The sequence below is a fragment of the Montipora capricornis genome, chromosome 14, assembly GCF_036669925.1.
Source record: "Montipora capricornis isolate CH-2021 chromosome 14, ASM3666992v2, whole genome shotgun sequence".
NCBI classification, from domain to species: Eukaryota; Metazoa; Cnidaria; class Anthozoa; order Scleractinia; family Acroporidae; genus Montipora; species Montipora capricornis.
Genome location: NC_090896.1, coordinates 3,665,853 through 3,673,352, shown reverse-complemented (window position 1 = coordinate 3,673,352; position 7,500 = coordinate 3,665,853). Strand labels below are relative to the sequence as shown.

At 38.3% G+C, this 7,500-nt stretch overlaps 1 long non-coding RNA gene across 2 annotated transcripts in view; it reads left to right on the top strand.

Annotated features, from left to right (window-relative positions):
- The window catches only part of LOC138033108 (uncharacterized), an 18,803-nt gene extending 11,412 nt beyond the window's left edge, over positions 1-7,391 (top strand). The window contains exon 3 of one of the 2 annotated variants that reach the window (XR_011128568.1): positions 7,308-7,391. This is a non-coding gene — a long non-coding RNA (uncharacterized lncRNA). Of the gene's footprint in view, positions 1-4,967; positions 5,206-7,307 lie in introns of those variants that run through there. The other variant, XR_011128569.1, reaches the window with a different exon arrangement.
- The last annotated feature ends 109 nt before the right edge of the window (positions 7,392-7,500 follow it).

The window sequence follows — 7,500 nt, the reverse complement described above, 5'->3', positions numbered from 1 at the left end:
TACATTGTAGGTCACCTGCGAGATCGAAAGCGACGAGAGCGAATGTTTCAAAATGTGAAATGCACATAAATGCAAAGATTTAATAAGGCCGCTTTGAAAGTTGCTTGTCTCATTCCTGTTTGATATCATTATTTTTCAAAGAGAATGCACATCACCAGGAAAAGACGAACAATAACAATAATTGTGTTCCTGCAATTTGCATAACAACCATTACGCTGAAAACAAGTCGGTCACGCTTTTGTCACGTAATTCGCCGTGGAATACTTGTATTTATTTTTCCTTTCTACGTATTGGCTTTGTTAAGACGGAATGGATTCAGAAGAGCTCAAAACAAAACAAGTTCCCCATCAAATATGTGCCTCTGTGGGACTTGGTGCCATATCACCTGAGCCGTTCTGCACATGGCGCGTGCTCCACGCGAGGCATCAAATTTTGCCATTTTCCGTTTCATGAATTCCAAGACGGTAGAACGAACCAACAAAGCGGTATATTTCTTGAAAGGCCTTTAATTTGCATGGACCCTAAACTTCGAAAGAAACTTATAATTAAAGCCTTAGTGGGGCACATCTAGGGTGCATTCTTTTGGGGCTATTCCATTTGTATTTATTCCGGTTTACGAATAACAGAATACACGGAATACCAATTCCCAAAAGAACTCATCTGCCCATAGTTAGTTACTAACTATGATCTGCCGAACTGGTTCCAAAAGAAAACGATTACCGTCTATTCGGAGTATTCCTATTCTGGAATGGTCCCAAAAAAACGCGCCCATAATATTCGTAAATTGATGTATTCAAGGTGGGCTAATAGACTTGCGCAAGTGACAGATGGATTAGCAATAATGACTTTGTTTGCCAACTCGCAAAAACTATGGTGAGCATGTCATCTGTTTTTTTCGTAATTTGTTTCCCTGGATAAATGACCGCGTTTTAAGATAATCTTGAATTGTCCTACACCCGGTCACTTTTTTTCGTCTCTGTTTTTTTCAAAATTGGTGCGACAGTTCTTGTTTGATGGAACTTTCCAATTGTGTCCGAAACAACGCAAGATCTCCAAGGTGAAATCAAAATTGGAAATTTTGACAACTGTGTTTGTAGACCAGCAGGTGAAATCGTGGCTGATTAGAGTCGTTGATCATAACGAACCGTTTTATTTTCTCAAAAAGCGGATAGATAAACTTAAAGGGAGGCCAGTATGGTTGATTGCAAAAACTTTTACTCTGTCTTCAACTTCATCATGATTGCGTGCAGTCCATTTTATATTTTTGGCTTCATTGGCAACATATTAATCATTCGAATTGTCTACAAGACACGGGAAATGCATACGACAACAAATTATCTCTTAGCGAACTTGGCGGCGAGCGATTCAATTGTCATCTTGATGTATCCGTTTTATTTCGTGTGCTTTGATCATGATTGCTACTTCGTCAAATCCTATTGTAACCCGTTTATTGTTGTTGTGTACATTTCGATAACTTCTTCAGCCTTAACTCTAACACTACTGGCAGTGGAAAGGTATCACGCCATACTGAAACCTTTTGGGTCGAATTCACGCTTGCACAAAGAGAGTATCAAACGAGCAATCTTTGTCATTTGGTGTTTAAGCATTGCCATCGGTTTTCCAGGATTCTTCCTTGAAGAGAGCAGCAAAAAACCTTCATTCATTCGTTCATCGGGAGTCGCAATTTACTCCCTCATATATTCAACGTTCACTGCTTACATTCCCACAGTGGTGTTCCTATTTTGTTATGGATCCCTGATAAAAGGATTGTATTTTTCCGGTACGATATTGGCCGAAAATAGTAACGAAGACAATTCTGAAAAAAGGAAACTAATTGTCACCTTTATACTGGTAACAAGTGGATTTATCATTGGTTACGGACCGATCGCTGTACTAGACGCTGTTCACCTCGGGATGGAGATAAACGATGAATTGTTCCCAGAACTTTCCGATATCTTGATTTTGCTATTTGACATGACTTTATGTCTTAATCCCGTATTATACGCTTTTCGCAGTTCAAATTTTAAGGAGGGATTCAAGCGAGTATTGTTCTCTCGGTGTTTACGGTCATCAGCACAGCAGAATGAGAATCAGTTGGCATAATTCAGTCAAAATACAGCTGTAACCAGGATAGGACAGTTTAAAAAGTGGTTAAAAAAACGTTGTCTGCTTAAAAGATTAAGAACATTAGCTTTCGGCTATCAGTCTATAGCCTTTAACGAGTGAAAAAGTTGGGGCGTGAATGGGAATATATACGAAAAGAGGTGCGAAAATTTTGTTGCATATAAAACTAAAGTACAAAAGAATTGCGGAAAAAGCAAGAGGATAAAAATGTAAATGTTGTCTAATTGCAGTAAAATGGAATATTGCCTAGGCAACGGTTTTGAGTTATTGTCCGCGCCGACCTTTCTGTCAGTGTGCCAGGATTCTAGCGTTTTCTGAACACGGTAGTTGCCCTTGTCGATTACACGTGCATTATCGAAGTCAATAGAGTGATTATTTTGTCACGCTTGGTTCACAACGTTTGAACCCTTTGTGTAGTTCATTAGGTTTCTTTGATGTTCCGTTTTTTCGGGTTTGGAAGCATCTTTTGGTTTTTACTACGTAATTTCAAGTACACCCTTTACATGGGATTTTATAGCAATTACATTGGAGATCCAGAGGTTCAGAGATTTGGCTGGATCAGTAGCAATATAATGGTATTAATAGTATCTAACTATAAAAAAACTGCAATGAAACATATCGAAATATTCTTAAAAATACTAAAAACTTGGTTAAAAACTTGTTAAAAAACGACAACGTTTCGAGGTTAGCTAAACGTCATTATCAAGTCAAAATTATTTGAAAACTATAAATACTAAAAGAACAACAGTAGATAAGGAGCCTGTATAGTGAAAGAAAGAAACAATGAAAATTAAACAAAACGTATGGAGTCCGTCTTGATATTCAAATTAGGCTTCTTCTTCTTCTTCTTCTTCTTCGTCTTCACTTTGTGGCTAAGGTACTTAGAGATCCAGGACCTGTTTAGCAGTTTCAGCTTAGGGTAAACTTTTTGGGATATTGCACGAACGTGCGTATTCAAAGAAAGATCGGAGGTCTATGTGCACTCTTAAGTACATCTAAGTACATAAAACTGTTTTTCTGCCTTAACAGTTTGCCATATATTAGGAAAATTTGTAAATCCCCTTGAGTGTCTACAGTGTTCCTGTTGCCGATTAGCAGTACTTCACATTTCTTGTGATTACTGATTAATCTGTTTTGTCTCCACCAGCTAGAAATGTGGGCGATATCCTCATTGACTTCATGAGCATTCAGCTTTGTTAATATCCGTAAAGCTAGCATGGATCTCGGTATGCTGGTGATCAAACTCGCCAATTTAGGCGAGTTCACCAGTAGCTGTAGGCGAGTTGACATAGGCGAATTTCAACGTAGGCGAGTTGACCAGTATTCACTGAAATACCTCAGTGCTCCGACGGACTTTGAAAATATCATTTATGTGGATGTTGTAGCAAGTAGGTCCTAGGACTGACCCTCAGTTGTCGGACAGCGTTGGTAGTCAACCTTTCTTACTCGATTCTTTGTCACCAGAAGACACGAATTGATAGAATTATAGAAAAGAACGTTTAGAATCTCTGCCTGTCTCGGTCCTTTTCTGTTTGTCATCGATGTCAGCAAGCTGTTCTCCATCTTAGAACGTCATCTTCCACAAGTACGTGCTGACGTCGATTATAGACATGCAGCTTTATATTGCGTTCAGGCCCGACCCTGAACATGGCGCTGAAGCTGTTGAAGCAGCTTGAAGCTATGCAAGGGTGTGTTGCTGATATCAGAAAATGGATTTTAATAGATCGGTTGAAGCTCAACGATGAGCAAACGAAATTCATTGTGATAGGGACGAGGCAGCAGCTGTCGAAAGTTAACGTTGACTCACTGTGTTTAATGGGTAAGACTGTTTTGATCTTCCACTATAGTAAAAAATTTTGGATATTGGCTGGATAACCAACTCAAAATGGATACTCATATTAATAAGACATACAGATCTGCTTTGTTTCATGTACAATCGTTATATTAGAAGAATCAGGAAATTTCTGAGTTTCGATAATACTCAAACTTTTATTAATACCTTTGTCACTTCCCGTTTGGACTACTGCAACAGTACTTCGTCGGTACGGCCTGCCTGCCACTGAACTGCAGATACTCCAGCGTGTTCAAAACACTGCCGCCAGGCTTATTTGTAAGATAAGTCGTTTCGTTCATATTTTACCAATTTTAAGAAGACTCCACTGGCAATCTATCAAATACCCCATCGAGTTTAAGACACTATACTTATTACCTACAAAGTTATTCATGGACTTGAACGAGCGTATCTCAGCGAACGTATTACCCTAAAGACTGTATCTAGATATAGTCTAAGATCGTCTGGTGAATTTTTATTGCAACCACCCAGAGCAAAACAAACGCACACTTGGTGATCGTAGTTTTACCGCAGCTGCGCCATTGTTATGGAATAGATTACCTAATGCAGTCCGCTGTGCATGCAGATGGGGAACAGTCTTGTAAAAGACTTCTTAAAAGTCACCTATTCCAAAAGGCATATAATAAACTAGTTATGTTGCATTTGTATTGTAAAGCGCGCGAGAGCATCTTTCTATGATTCTCGCGCTATAGAAAAATTAAACTATTATTATTATTATTATTATTATTATTATTATTATTCATTCTGAAAGATTAAAAACTACTTATATATAGCAGATGGGCATTCTGTCTGCGCGTGCGCGAGCCATTGAAGATCGAACACAGTGTGGCGCCATTTTGTTTCGCGTGTTACCTTGCGAACCAGTAGTGAATAAAGATAAATGGGCAGAATAGTTATATGAAACAGCCATATTTGAAGCTCTTTGTATATTATCCAGTTGTGGATTATGATTGGAATATTAAACACTCATAGATAATTAATTTGTTTGCAGTAAAATTGACAGATGTGCTGAATAGAGGCTCAATTCATCAGGCTCATATACAAACAGAATTCTTTGTTGCTTATAAATTCAATGTACGCTTAAGAGGTCACCAGTTGGAGTCACATCCTACATGAAATATAATGTTGCATATCATAGTCTTAGCAAGGAACCAGCAAGTTTATACATGTATGAAGAAAAACACTCGTGATCATTAAGTTTTCGATACCCATTTATTGTGAATACAGTTGTTGACCATTTCCTCATATCTCATACTAACAAAGAACTAAAAATATATTATATTTTAGTTCAGTATGTACTTGTAAAAGTTTAAAAGCTTGGAGCTTGATATTAAAAAAAGAATACTCTTTGGTTTGTTACTCTTAAGATCGGTTTTTTTCCCTGGGCTTGGAGCCTTGGTCTAGTCAGAACTTAGTACTAATTTCCTGTTGTCAATGATCTTGTAATCAATTTTCAACTTGAGTGGTCTGATTCTTTGGAAATAAACATAGAGAAGAGGAAACTAAATTTGCTTGTAGGTGATATGATCATTCTTACAGAATGAGAGATGTGTACAATGTTCAAGATGGCAGCTTGTTTAAGTACAACTTGGGAATCATAGACCTTGCTATGCCCCAAACAGTGGTTATTTAGTTTAGTTCTCTAGATTTAGTTCCCTAGGGATTTAGGGATGTGCTGAAACTCAAAATCTTAAGCAGCTATCTTGCTCTAAATCCCTGAGGTAATTTTCAAATATGAGGTGCTCCATGCAATACACGAAACCAAGAAGAAGACTTTCAGTGGTGTGCATGGATGAATACACGTGATAAGCTGACTTACTCTCTGTCAGAATCTTCAAACGTTCCGCAATTTCTAAAATTGCCAACTCTCTATTTTCTGGCTGTTTACTCTGACCATAATTTGGCCAAAGCTTCTGTTTTTGGCCCGCCATTCACGCTCGTTTACGTTCATGCCAACAAACTTGAAACCAAAAAAGGCAAGCTACCGTAAACTTTGGGTGTGAACATTTATTTTCATAATGGAACTGAAATTCGTGATATTTTAACACATTTCAAACAAGAATGCCTAACAAAGCAGAAGAGTACATGAGAGATAAAACACGTAGGTTGGAGTCAAAACTATAACGCGGTAAAATGTCTGACCAGTCTGCGTATGTGTGTTTGAAGAGCCTTCGAATTCTGCAACTTTCGCAAATAACTAAGCCTTATAAAGATTACTGACTCCGTGACAGTTCCACACCAAAACAACTCAGTATAAATTATGGTTTGCCCTATTATTCGAAAGTACTTTGCTGTGACTTTTTGCCATAAACAGCCCAACCCTCTCTCCATCTTTTGACACCGTCTACACGTAAGACGAGGAAGATAAACGACACAGATAACGACACGAAACCTGTCGCACGGAGACCGCCATGATTTATGGCCCATCACGGAGACCGCCATTATTTTTGGTTGCTGGTTATGGCGGGCCAGCGCATACGCTCATAAGAGATCTCAAGTCGCACCTGCAGACATAAATATTTTAAAGGTAATTCCCTTGAAATTGTTCTACTATCAAACTTTTTTTGGAAACTTGGCATAATTAACATTCATGATATGAACATTAAAAAAAATGCAATAAAAGAATGGGGTCACCGTGCTTTTACGCGTCAGCAGGCTCTTAAAATGGGGTATTTTTACTGATTGCGCGTTAAAAATTCGAATCACCTTCATACAGAATTAAGTCTTGGTTACTTGAAAGATACAAAATTTTTTGAAAATAAAGCTTCTTTTATTCACATAAGCATTAGTGCTTCATTTACGCCATTTTTGATTGCCTGGCTGTGGGAATAGTGCACTCTTTGGCACAGTTCCGTGGTTAGCTTGAAGTCCTCGCCTTGGCCAAAATTCACCCAGTACGGATATCTTTCCAAAAAAATTCATGTTCTACTATCAAACTTTTTTTCTTCTTCAAATATGTTCTTTATAGATTTTCTTAGCAAATACCTGAAAAAAAAAAACGGGGGGCACCGTGCTCGTTGAGAGGAAAAGGAGCATTTATTTCGCTATCGGGCTTTGGTTTAAGGGAAATCTCTTGCGTTTTGTACGCGCACGTGCTCATGTGCGCGCGCTAATGACGCGAAAATCGTGCGCAGTAGAGATGCGCAATGCAATACTAAGGAATTACCTTAAATCTGGAGTTCAGTAATGTCAGTGATTGTGAATGGAATGACTCAATATCCGTCGGGAAACTCGTGAGATTCGGTTACTGTAGATTATCTTCGTGCTTCTGGAAAATGCATGTTTTGTTTATTTAATCAATTAATTCTTTATTTATTTATTTGCCACAAAGAATATACTACAACTCGGATGATTAAGGAAGAGGGAGAGAAAGAAAGGAAAGGCAGGGAGGTCTAAAAGAAGCTGAAGAGCTTATAACTGGTTGTTTGAGTGACAACAACTGGCCGGCAAGTAACAAGTGATCTTGGAGTATCTCACCTCGAATAACATTAGGAGATGTTCATCTGGCGGTCAGTGTAAAATGC